The sequence below is a fragment of the Ornithorhynchus anatinus genome, chromosome X1, assembly GCF_004115215.2.
Source record: "Ornithorhynchus anatinus isolate Pmale09 chromosome X1, mOrnAna1.pri.v4, whole genome shotgun sequence".
Lineage (NCBI taxonomy): Eukaryota > Metazoa > Chordata > Mammalia > Monotremata > Ornithorhynchidae > Ornithorhynchus > Ornithorhynchus anatinus.
The window spans coordinates 98,803,171-98,815,430 of record NC_041749.1 but is presented as its reverse complement, the minus strand read 5'-3'; the positions used below and the strand labels follow the sequence as shown (position 1 = coordinate 98,815,430).

At 43.1% G+C, this 12,260-nt stretch overlaps 1 protein-coding gene and 1 non-coding gene across 4 annotated transcripts in view; both read left to right on the top strand.

Moving 5' to 3' along the window:
* The window catches only part of CNTN4 (contactin 4), an 893,626-nt gene that overhangs the window by 81,462 nt on the left and 799,904 nt on the right, over window positions 1-12,260 (top strand). The window lies entirely within an intron of this gene.
* LOC114807016 lies at window positions 9,239-9,376 on the top strand. The gene has a single exon (XR_003755069.1). It is a non-coding gene; the product is annotated as a small nucleolar RNA SNORA7 (small nucleolar RNA).

Here is a 12,260-nt window from a genome sequence, read left to right as displayed (position 1 = left end):
TTTTAAGAATCTCTAAATATCCTGGGGTAAAAATGATGGGAATGCAGCTGATATGGCTCCTTCTTATGTCTCTGCACATTTAGAAAAGCAGCGTGGCTTAGCATTGTGGCTTAGTGTAAAGAGCAGCGGCTTGGGAGTCAGAGGATGTGGGTTCTAATCCTGATTCCAACACTTGTCTGCTGTGTGACCTTGAGCAAATCACTTAAATTCTCTGTGCCTCAGTTGCCTCATTTGTAAAATGGGGATTAAAAGTGTGAACCCCACGTAGGACAACCTGATAACCTTGTATCTACACCAATGCGTAGCACAGTGCTTGGCACATAGTAAGCACATAACAAATATTATTATTATTATTATTTCACTGGGGGACACCAGGAACTAGGATATGAAAATCTCAGTCCCACAACTCAGGTGAAGGGAATTCATTTTGAAACCAAGATGATTCAGTCTGAAAATCTGACCCTTTAGATTGGAAAAATAATTCTGCAAAGCCACACACATATTCATCACTCAGTAGTATTTCTTGAACATCCACTGTGTGTGGAGCACTGTATTAGCCTGATGGAAGATTGCAATAGAGTTAGAAGATGTAATCCCTGCTCTCACGGAGTGTATTGTCTCGTGGGATTTACTATTCCTCATGTTTTGTGACTGACTTCTGTCAATAAGTAAATCAATCAGCAGTATTTATTGAGCACTTAACTGTGTGCAGAGCACTGTACTAAGCACTTGAAAGAGTACAATAGAATTAGTAGTCACAATCCCTACCCTCGAGGAGCCTGTGTGCACCCACTCTTTCGGGGTGTTTCTATCTGTCTCAGGGTATCTTTTTCTCTTTTGGACTCCCTGGGTTGCTGTTGCTATTGGGTTGCTGTTGCTGTATATTCCCTCACATGCCTGTGCTAGCCTGGCTAAACCGGGTTTAAAAATTCTTACTAAGAGACCCTTGTATGAAAGCTTGAAAGTGGACTAAGGTGTGATTTGAGGAGTAGTGATTTATCTAGCTACTATATGGGCAGCAAATCATCTCAATCTTCTCGGTGTCCCAGTGGGCAAGTTTAGCCCTGTGGGCATGTGCCCCATCAATGTGCAAGAATGAATGCTCACCCTCCTCTCTTCTCTAGTTAATTAATCCTGCTGATTGACTACTTACCGTGTGCACAGCACCGTATCAGGCACATGGGAGAATACAGTATAACAAAGTTGGTAGACTTGTTCCCTTCCCACAAGGAGCTTACAGTCTAGAGGACAACTTAAAATAGACTATGGATATGTGCATAAATGCTGTGGGGCTGAGGTTGGAATAAATAAAGGGTGCAAGTCCAAGTGCAAGGGTGTCTCAAAAGGGAGTGAGAGACGAGGAAATGAAGGCTTAGTTGGGGAAGGCCTCCTGGAGGAGATATGATTTGAATAAAGCTCTGAAGGTGGGAGAGTGATCGTCTGTTGGATGTGAAGGGGGAGGGAGTTCCAGGCCGGAGGAAGGAATGTGGATGAGGGTCGGCAGTGAGAAAGACAAGATTGAGGTACACTGAGTAGGTTGGTATTAGAGGAGCAAAGTGAGCGGGGGTTCTGGGAGAGATGTATCCATAGCATTGCTATGGGTCAGTGAGGACTCAACAGCATTAGATAAGATAAGATAGGATGGGGTAAAGTGACTGAGTGGCTCAAAACCAACTGTAAGGAGTTTGTGTTTGATGTGGAGGTGGATGGACAACCACTGAAGGTTCTTGAGGAGTGGGGAAACATGGACTGAATGGTTTTATAGAAAAATGATCCGAGCAGCAGAGTGAAGTATGGGCTGAGGGAGGAGAGACAGGAAGCTGGGAGGTCATCAAAGAGATTGATGTTGTAATCAAGGAGGGATAGGATAAGTACTTAGATTAATGTGTTAACAGTTTGTATGGCAAGGAAAGGGCAGATTTTAGCAATGTTGTGAAAGTAGAGCCGGCAGGATTTGGTGATAGATTGAATATTTGGGTTCAGTGAGAGAGAGATGAGTCATGGATAATGCCAAGGTTATGGGCTTGTGAGACAGGGAGGATGGTGGTGCAGTCTGTGGTAATGGGAAGGTAAGGAGGTGGATAGGATTTTGGTGGCAATATGAGGCATTCTGCTCTGGATATGTTAAATTTGAGGTGTTGGCAGGAAGTCCAAGTAGGGATGTCCTGAAGGGAGTAGGATATACGAGATGGCAGAAAGAAAAGAGATCAGGGCTGGAGATGCAGATTTGGTAACCATCCTCATAGAGATGGTAGTTAAAGCTGTGGGAGTGAATGAGTTCTCCAAGGGAGTGGGTGTAGATGGAGAATAGAAGGTGACCCAGAACTGAAGACAGAGGAGGAGCCCGAGAAAGAGACTGAGAATGAGCAGCCAGAGAGATAGGAAGAGAACCAGGAGGGGACAGTGTCAGTGAAGGCAAAGTTAGACAATGTTTTCAGGAGAAGGTGGTGGTTATTAGTATCGAAGGCAGTTGAGAGGTCAAAAAGGATTAGGATGGAGTAGAGGCCATTGGATTTGGCGAGAAGGAGATCTTTGGTTACCTTTGAGGTGGCAATTTCTGTAGAACCAAGTGGGGAGAAGCAAGATTGGAGGGCGTCAAGGAGAGAATTGGGGGCATGGAAGTGGTGACAGCGGGTGTATGCAACACACAAGGAGTTTGGGGAGGAATAATAGGAGGGAATTGGGGCAATAACTGGAGGGAGCCATGGGGTCAAGGAGGGGGGTGTTTAGGATAGGGGAGAAATGAGCATGTTCCACTTTGAGAAGTATCAGTAGAATTTGTAAAGAACCTTAAGTCATTTCCATATAAGGAAAGAGAGAGTAGGTGAGGGAGCAACTAAAGAATAGAGTATATACCAAATGCTTAATACAGTGCTGTGCATGCAGTGTGTACCCAATAAAAAACACTAAATGATTGATTGATTGAGATGGGGTTCCTGTGTTCTTCTTGGGCTGACTGGGGGTCAGGGAAGGGTTTATTTTGTTGGTTTCTTTGGCTGTAGGAGTGGAGGACTTTATTCCTGGAGAAGAGAGGGGTGATAATAATAATAATGTTGGTATTTGTTAAGCGCTTACTATGTGTCAAGCACTGTTTTAAGTGCTGGGATAGATACAGGGTAATCAGGTTGTCCCATGTAGGGCTCAAAGTCTCCATCCCCATTTTACAGGTGAAGTAACTGAGGCACAAAGAAGTTAAGTGACTTGCCCAGAGTCACACAGCTGACAAGCAGTGGAACTGGGATTAGAACCCATGACCTCCGACTCCCAAGCCACTAAGCCACTCTGCTTCTCTTCGCTGAGTTGGAAATGGGATGGTGAAGGGAATCAAGGATGGTGGATTATGGAGGTGGACAATGGAGCAGGATGAAAGGAGTTTGCAGGGATACCAAACTCTTGCAAATTTTAAAAGTCGGAGGCCTCATATTGAATTTTGTAAAAGGCTGCTAAAGGCAGACCTTCTGTTTTAAGATACTAAAACTAGGGGTTTTTTTAAGCCCCAGAAAACCAAGTAAAAAAAAATCCTTGTAGTAGTTTAGAAGCAATATGGTATCTATACACTTTAAAAATTTAATGAGCATGAGGTTTGAAAGCAAAGTAGTGTGAGTTCAAGGTTATTATACCTTGGTCAATATATATAAGCTAATAAAGTGCTAAATTTTCCTAGGAGGAAAAAGGAAGAAAAAGAAATAACATTCTCTGTAACTTGCAATTTTTTTTCTGGGCAAGCAATTTTGTATTAATTCATCAACTTCATCTCTCAGATCTTGTCTACATACCTGGGAATTGGAGAGCTCCCTTTGGAATTTGGGTGGGAAGATGAGGAGTTCTGATTTGGACATATTATGCTTGTGTTGTTGGCGAGCTATCCAAGTAGAGATACCCTGAAGGCAGGAGGAAATGTGAAACTGCAGAGATGAAGAGAGTTCAGGGCTGGTGAGGTAGATATGGAGATCATCTGTGTAGTGATTGTAGTTGAAACCATGGGAGTGAATGAGTTCTCCAAGGAAGTGGTTGTAGATGGAAAATAGAAGGGGACCCAGAACTGAGCCTAGAGGGACTCCCACAATTAGAAGGTTGGGATGCAGAGGATGAGCCTGTGAAAGAGAGCAAGGATGATCAGCCAGAGAGATAGGAGAAGAAACAGGACAGTGTCTGTGAAGCCGGGGTTGGTTAATATTTCCAGGAGAAGGGGGTGGTCGACAGTGTTGAAGGCAGCTGAGAGATCCAGGAAGATTAGGATGGAGTAGAGGACACTGGATTTGACAAGAAGATCACTGTATGTGTCGCCAAAGCTCAGCCATGAGCGTGAAGCACTTCCTGGATTACTGCCTCAAAAACATTTAATGAAATTCATGGCTTGCTGAGTCCAAAAAATTTCCTGGTAGTTTGGAAGTATACGTTCTGGCAGGAGCACCCGGGTTTCGTCACATCTATGCGCATGGTGACGTAGAATAGGTTGAATGGGACTGAGCCTTTCACAATCAACCAGTCAGTGGTATTGATTCAATTCTTACTGTGTGCAGAGCACTGTACTAAGTGCTAGAGAGAGCACAGTTAAGTAGAGTTGATAGACATGATCCCTGCCCTCAAGGAGTTTCTATTGTCTGATTCATTCAAACAACACATCTTCAAAGCTAACTCAACAGGTCAAACTATGATCGAGTAGTCATAAGTGATAGCATTTAATGAGCACCCACTGAATGCAATGCATTGTAATAATAATAATAATGATGGCATTTGTTAAGCACTTACTATGTGCCAAGCACTGTTCTAAGCTCTGAGCACTGTTCCATTGTACTGAGCTGAGCTTTGGTGACATTGCAACGCTTCATGAGAAGCAACATGGTGTAGTGGGTAGAGCATGGGCCTGGGAGTCAGAGGGTCATGGGTTCTAATCCTGCCTCCGCCACTTGTCTGCTCTGTGACCTTGGGCAAGTTGCTTTACTTCTCTGGGCCTCAGTTACCTCATCTGTAAAATGAGGATTGAGACTGTGGTCCCTACATGGGACAGGGACTATGGTCCAATCCAGTTTGCTTGTATCCACCCCAACACTTAGTACAGTGCCTGGCACATAGTAAGCGCTTAACAAATATCATCATTAATTAATAGTGAATCAATTGAAGCCCCTAGAGAAGCAGCGTGGCTCAGTGGAAAGAGCATGGGCTTAGGAGCCAGAGGTAATGGGTTCTAATCCCGGCCTTGCCGCTTGTCAGCTGTGTGACTTTGGACAAGTCACTTAACTTCTCGGTGCCTCAGTTACCTCATCTGTAAAATGGAGATTAAGACTGTGAACCCCATGTGGGACAACCTGATTACCTTGTATCCCCCCCCCAGCATTTGGAACAGTGCTTGGCACCTAGTAAGCGCTTAACAAATACCATCATCATCATTCCTAAGTGCTTGGGAAGTACACAACAAGTAAGTGTCACAATTCTTGCTCACAAGGAGTTTATATTCTAGCCTCAAAAGTGCAGTGAATTTCCCTAAGCAGCTAAATTTAATTACTAAATTCCAGAGCCCAGGTTTGCCAGTGGTGTCAAATGCTTTTGTGTGATCTATTAAAGTAGTAGAAAGGTTGTGGCATTGCTCCCTATACCACCATCCCCTATGTTTGCTGTGTTGTGTTTTCATGATGATTGGTATTTGTTAAGTCCTTACTGTGTGCCAAGCACTGTTCTAAGTGCTGGGGTAGCTTTCATCTTTAGCTACTTTCTGATTTAGGGAGGGCAAGGATGATGTTTAGGATCTGTGGAGAGGTGTGAGAAAGCTCAATAATTTTCAGTTTTCCCACCTTTCTTCATGAAGGATGGTAACAGAGATGTGGGGTTTTAATTTTCTCTTGCTAAATTAACACAGTATCATGCTATTTTTATTTCAGTTAAATTTTTGATATGCAACAGTATGGACCTGGGAAACATGCACAGTATCTGTCTGTTTCTGTTTTCCCTGACCCCACTATGTTTCCTTCTTGTCTTTTCCATGATGTTTTCAGACCATGTCCATTGTGCTTTTTCTCCATCTCTTCTTCTTATTGCATTTCTTATAAGTCAGTTCTGCTACAATGCAGGTTTTTCATTGCACGTGTTGGATGCATGCTGTGTGACACTGGGCAAGGTACTTAATTTTTCTCTGCCTCAGTTAGTTTCCTCATCTGTAAAATTGGGATAAAATAGTTTTTTAAATGGTATTTGTTAAGTGCTTACTACAGGCCAGTCACTGTACTAAACACTGGGCTAGATACAAGGTTGGACACAGTCCATGTTTGGGGCTCACGGTATTAATCCCCACCTTACAGATGAAGTAACTGCAGCACAGAGAAGTTAAGTGACTTGTCCAAGATCAGCAGACAAGTCATGGAGCTGGATTTAGAACCCAGGTCCTTCTGATCCCAGGCCCATTTTCTGGCCACTAGACTACACTGCTTCTTTCTTCATCTTAGACTGTGAGCCCTGTGTGGGACAGAGATTCTACTTGGATTATCTTGTATCTGTCACAACACTTAACACAATGCTTGGCATAAATATCATCATGAAAGAACCATCATTATGAGCAGTTGGGTGACATTCTTCCCACAATGCAAGTCTGTCTAGATACAAGGCGAAGTGTGTCAGGAGAAATGGTTCTGAACACACATGTAACATCAGTCAAGGCCTTAGTACTAGTATTTGAGTTTTCTGCAATAATAATAATTATGATCATGGTATATGTTAAGTGGTAGTAATAATAATAGTAATAATTCTGGTATTTGTTAAGCGCTTATTGGGTGCCAGGCACTGTACTAAACGCTGGGGTGGATACAAACAAATAAGGCTGGACACAGTCCCTGTCTCACGTGGGGCTCACGGTCTCAATCCCCATTTTACAGATGAGGGAACTGAGGCACAGAGAAGTGAAGTGACTTGCCCAAGGTCACAGCAGACAAGTGATGGAGCTGGGATTAGAACCCCCAACATTCTGACTCCCTGGCCTGTCTTCTGTCCACTATGCCAGATAATCAGATTAGACACATTCATTCATTCAGTCACTCGTATTTATTGAGTGCTTACTGTGTGCAGAGCAACAGCAAACAGACACATTCCCTGCCCACAGTGAGCTAATGGTCTAGAGGAGTGTACAGTCTAGTGGGACAGTCCCTGTCCACTCAGGGCTCACAGTCTGAGAAGGGAGAACAGGTATTGAATCCCTAGTTTACAGATGAGGTAACAGGCACAGAGACATTAAGAGACTTGGCCCAAGGTCACCCTAGCATCCATGTGGTGGAGTAGCCCACTTTTCCCTAACTCGCTTTCCCTTCTGTGTCACCTAGGCACTTCAATCTGTGACTTTTGTATATTTGATATTCGCCCCACCCCCAATCCCACAGCACTTATGTACATATCTTTAAATTATGTATTATAAATAATTTATTCACATTAATGTCTGTCTCCCCCTCTGGACTGCAAGCTTGTCATGGACAAGGAATGTATCTGCCAGTTCTGCTATATTGTATTCATTCCTTCATTCACTCAATCATATTTATTGAGCGCTTATTCTGTGCAGAGCACTGTACTAAGCGCTTGGGAAAGTACAATATAGCAATAAAGAAAGACAATCCCCGCCCATAATGAGCTCACAATCTTGGCGGGGGGAATTGTACTCGCCCAAGCACTTAGTACACTGCTCTGTACATAGTAAGAGCTCAATAAATACAGTTGATTGATTGATTGATTCTTCCCAGATCATGAAGTCTTGACTATCATTTCAGCAGTTTTGCAACAATCTCATTTATACATAATTTATGAGTTGAGCAAGTCTTCTTCCTATTTGTAAATTATTTTGTGTCTGTCTTTCCCCTGTTAGATTGTGAGTTTGCTATGGTTAGTGGTTGGGTCTTCTACCTCCTTGTTCTCTCTGAGCATTTAATACAGGCCCCCTGCTCATAGTAGGTGCTCAGTAAATATTGAGTATTTACTATTAAATATTGAGTACTGTCAGTTGATTCAATCAATCAATCATATTTATTGAGAGTTTATTGTGTGCAAAGCACTGTACTGGGCTATTGGGAGAGTGCAGTATAACAAAGTTGGCAGACAAGCTTCCTGCTCACAGTCTGGAGGGGGAGACAGACATTGATATAAATAAATAAATTATGGATATATACATAAGTACTGTGGGACACTTATGGGGATTGAAGGGAGACACATGCCTTTTCAGCCCAAATTAATAACAACTATGGTATTTGTTAGGAGCTTCCTATGTGCCAAGAACTGTATTATGTGTGGGATAGATACAAGATCATCAGGTAGGACACAGTCCCTGTCCCACATGGGGCTTACAGTCTCATGGGAAGAAAGAACAGGTATTGAATTTGCATGAATAGACAAGTTCTCACTGACACTGGTACCATTTTTGAAAACTAAATCATCTATATCCTCTCTCCATCTCTGTATCTATTTCCTCATCATTCTGGAGCCCTTCTTTTTTCTCCTTATTTTATCTTTCTCACTCTTCATTCCTCCACTCTCTATCCCTGTTCTCGCTATACTTCCCTATTTTAAGTGTCTCATCTCTTTCCCATTACCCTCCATCTTTTTGTCTCCTTAAGCATGGCCTAGTGGAAATAACATGGGTCTAGGAGTCAGAGGACCTGGCTTCTAATCCGGTCTTTCAGCCTCCAGTTGGCCTCAAGTGAACTCAGGTGGACTCGAGAAGCAGCATGGCTTAGTGGATAGAGCACGGCCCTCGAATCAGAAGTACCTGGGTTCTAATTCTGACTCCCCCACTTGTCTGCTGTGTGACCTTAGGCAAGTCACTTAACTTCTCTGTGTCTCAGTTACCTCATCTGTAAAACGAGAATGAAGACTGTGAGCCCCATGTGGGACACGGACTGTGTCCAACCTGATTAGCTTTTATCTAGCCTAGTGCTTAGTACAGTGCCTGGCACATAGTAAGTGCTTAACAAATACCATCCAAAAAATGTGCTTAACAAATACCATACAAAAAAAATTTAAAAATAAGGTGTTGCCAGAGGTTCATAGTTCCCATATTGACCTCTCCAGCTCTCTCAGACCTGAAACTCAGTGCTTGGTCCCACTGCTCCATTGAAGCTCAGCCATTTCTCTTCTAGATTTCAGAAGTAGCCTGATGTGTATCAGTGTCTTGACCCACTCTGTAAGTAGGGCTCCACCCCACCACTTGGCTTTGCTTGGCTCTTCCTAAACTCACTTCTGGTTTATATCAGTATGTCATTCATGTAGCCCCCTCTCAGGGTCACACCTGGGGAGTTTACAGTACTCTACCAATCTTGGCTGCGGGAGGGAAAGTCAAGCAGAAGCATACCCATTCCATTCTTAGTTTGGGCAGTGGCTAGTGAGTGGAAGGCAATCTGCTACAAGTCAAAACTCACCCATGCTGGGCAGCGGTGGCAAGGGAGAGACTCAAGGGCAGAGACTCGAGTTTACCATGCGGAAGGCGGCAATAGTAGACCACTTGTGTATTTTTACCAAGAAAAATCTCTGGATACACTACCAGAACAATTGCAGATGGAGAGCGGGGCATTCTGGGAGAGATGTGTCTGTGGTGTCGCTTTGGGTAGAAAAAGACAGGATGAGAAAAGACATTAATGTAGGACAAGATCCTACTGTATTTTCTTCATATAACTTTTCCTAAAACTTGAAAAGCAGAGCGTATCTCATTTTAACTTTGTTTTTCTGCTTTCATTTTGAATAATAGGTGCATTTTCCCGTAAAATTCAAGACATTAGAATTATTGTTATATTATTAGAATTTAGTGAAAAGCCTATTCAAATACCAGAAAAAAGGCATTTTACTATAAGAAAGCATACCTTGGTATTTATTAATTGGTATTTATTAAGTCCTTATTATAGGCTGAGCGCTGGGGTAGATACAAGGTAATCCAAGACTGAGCTGCTTATCTTCCCTCCCAAAGCCTGACCTCTCCCTGACTTTCCTGTCACTGTAGTCATCACTACCATCCTTCCCATCTCACAAGCCCGCAACCTTGGTGTCATCCTTGACTCTGCTCTCTCATTCACCCCACACATCCAATCGGTTACCAAAACCTGTTGGTCTCACCTTCACAACATCACCAAGATCCGCTCTTTCCTCCCCATCCAAACTGCTACCTTGCTGGTACAATCTCTCATAATATCCCGACTGGATTATTGCATCAGCCTCCTTTCTGATCTCCCATCCTCCTGTCTTTCTCCTCTTCAGTCTATATTTTACTTGGCTGCCCAGATTATCTTTCTACAGAAATTCTCTGGGCATGTCACTCCCCATCTCAAAAATTTCCAGGGGTTGCCTATCAATGTTCGCATGAAGCAAAAACTCCTCACTCTTGGCTTCAAAGCTGTCCATCACCCTGCCCCCTTCTACCTCACCTCCCTTCTCTCCTTCTACAGCCCAGCCTGCACACTCCACTTCTCTGCCGCTAACCTCTTCACTGTGCCTCATTCTCGCCTGCCCCACCGTTGACACTGGCCCATGTCCTACCTCTGGCCTGGAATGCCCTCCCTGCTCACATCCGCCAAACTAGTTCTCTTCCCATCTTCAAAGCCCTACTGAGAGCTCACCTCCTCCAAGAGGCCTTCCCAGACTGAGCCCTCCCGTTCCCTCTTCTCTTCCTCCCCTCCCCATTGCCCCTACTCCCTCCATCTGCTCTACCCCTTCCCCTCCCCCCAACACTTATGTATATTTGTACATATTTATTACTGTATTTGTTTTGTGAATGATGGGTATATATCTATGATTCTATCTATTTTGATGGTATTGATGCCTGACTACTTGTTTTGTTTTGCTGTCTCCCCCTTTTAGGCTATGAGCCCGTTGTTGGGCAGGGACTGTCTCCATCTGTTGCCAAATTGTACGTTCCAAACACTTAGTACAGTGCTCTGCATACAGTAGGCGCTCAATAAATACAATTGAATGAATGAATGTAATCAAATTGGACATGGTCCCTATCCCACATAATAATGATAATAATTGCATTTATTAAGCATTTATTATGTGCCAAGCATTGCACTAACCACTGGGTTAGAGACAAGATAATAAGGTTGTGCACAGTCCCTGTCTCACATGGAACTCACAGTGTAAGTGGGAGAAGAGGTATTTAATTCCCATTTTACATTTGAGGAAATTGAGGCACAGAGAAGTTCAGTGACTTGACCAAGGTCACACAGCAGGCAAGTAGGGGAACCAAGATTAGAACCCATGCACTCCACTGTGCCACATGTGAGCTTACAGTCTAAGTAGAAAGGGGAGATATCATAACCCCAATTTACAGGTGAGGGAACTAAGGCACAGAGAGGTTATACAGCCGAGAGGCAGCAGTGCAACAAACCTTTCAGATGTCCTAATTCATTCATTCATTCAATTGCATTTATTGAGTGCTTACTGTGTGCAGAGCACTGTACTAAGTCCTTGGGAAAGTACAATACAGCAATAAAGAGAGACTAACTCTGCCTACAAAGGGCTCACAGTCTGGGGGTGGGGATGCGGGGGATTAGTTCCTGGACTAAAGGCTCCTACAAGTGCATCCAGATTATCTTGTCTTGGAATAGTGCAAACCTTACATAGACCAAATGACAGCCAAAAATTAGTTCTCAGAAAGTATTCTCTATTATTTTAGTACAATTTTCTCTACCAGGGACTGAGCCTGGAAACTTATCTTGAGAGAATAACCCTACAGCCACAGTAAATGTACGAGTGCTGGCCGGTCAAAAGCTGACTTCTGAAATCACAACACAGATTCTACATTTTCAGCAACTCGTTATTTTTTACTCTCTGAAGCTTTGTTAAATAGTCCATTGTAATGATGTATCCTATGCAAATAAGCAAAACCCCTGAATTAGGAGTTCGTAGAGGCGAAGCTCTCATTTTGAAGACATGCAAAACGATTGAATGCGTTTCATTACACTGCATTTAAAATGGAAAGGTGATGAGCACTCCAAAATACTGTATGCAAACTGCATTACTTGGCCGTCATTTATTTTTACTGCCAGATGAGAACATTATTCTTGGGTATTTGCTATGTAGAGAAAAGCTTTTCCGTTTCTGCTCTTTTTCTCCCTCTCCACCCCTCCCGCCACTTAATTTAGTCAATTGCAATTATTTTGTAAATCTAGTGGAGAAAAAAAGCCCTCCTAACCCCTTCCTCCAACACTGGAGAAGATAGAAGTTTAAGGGTCAGAGCTAATATCTTCAATTCATGAAGGAGCGTGCACATCATGTCTAACTTTCTTTGACAGTATCTACAAAGA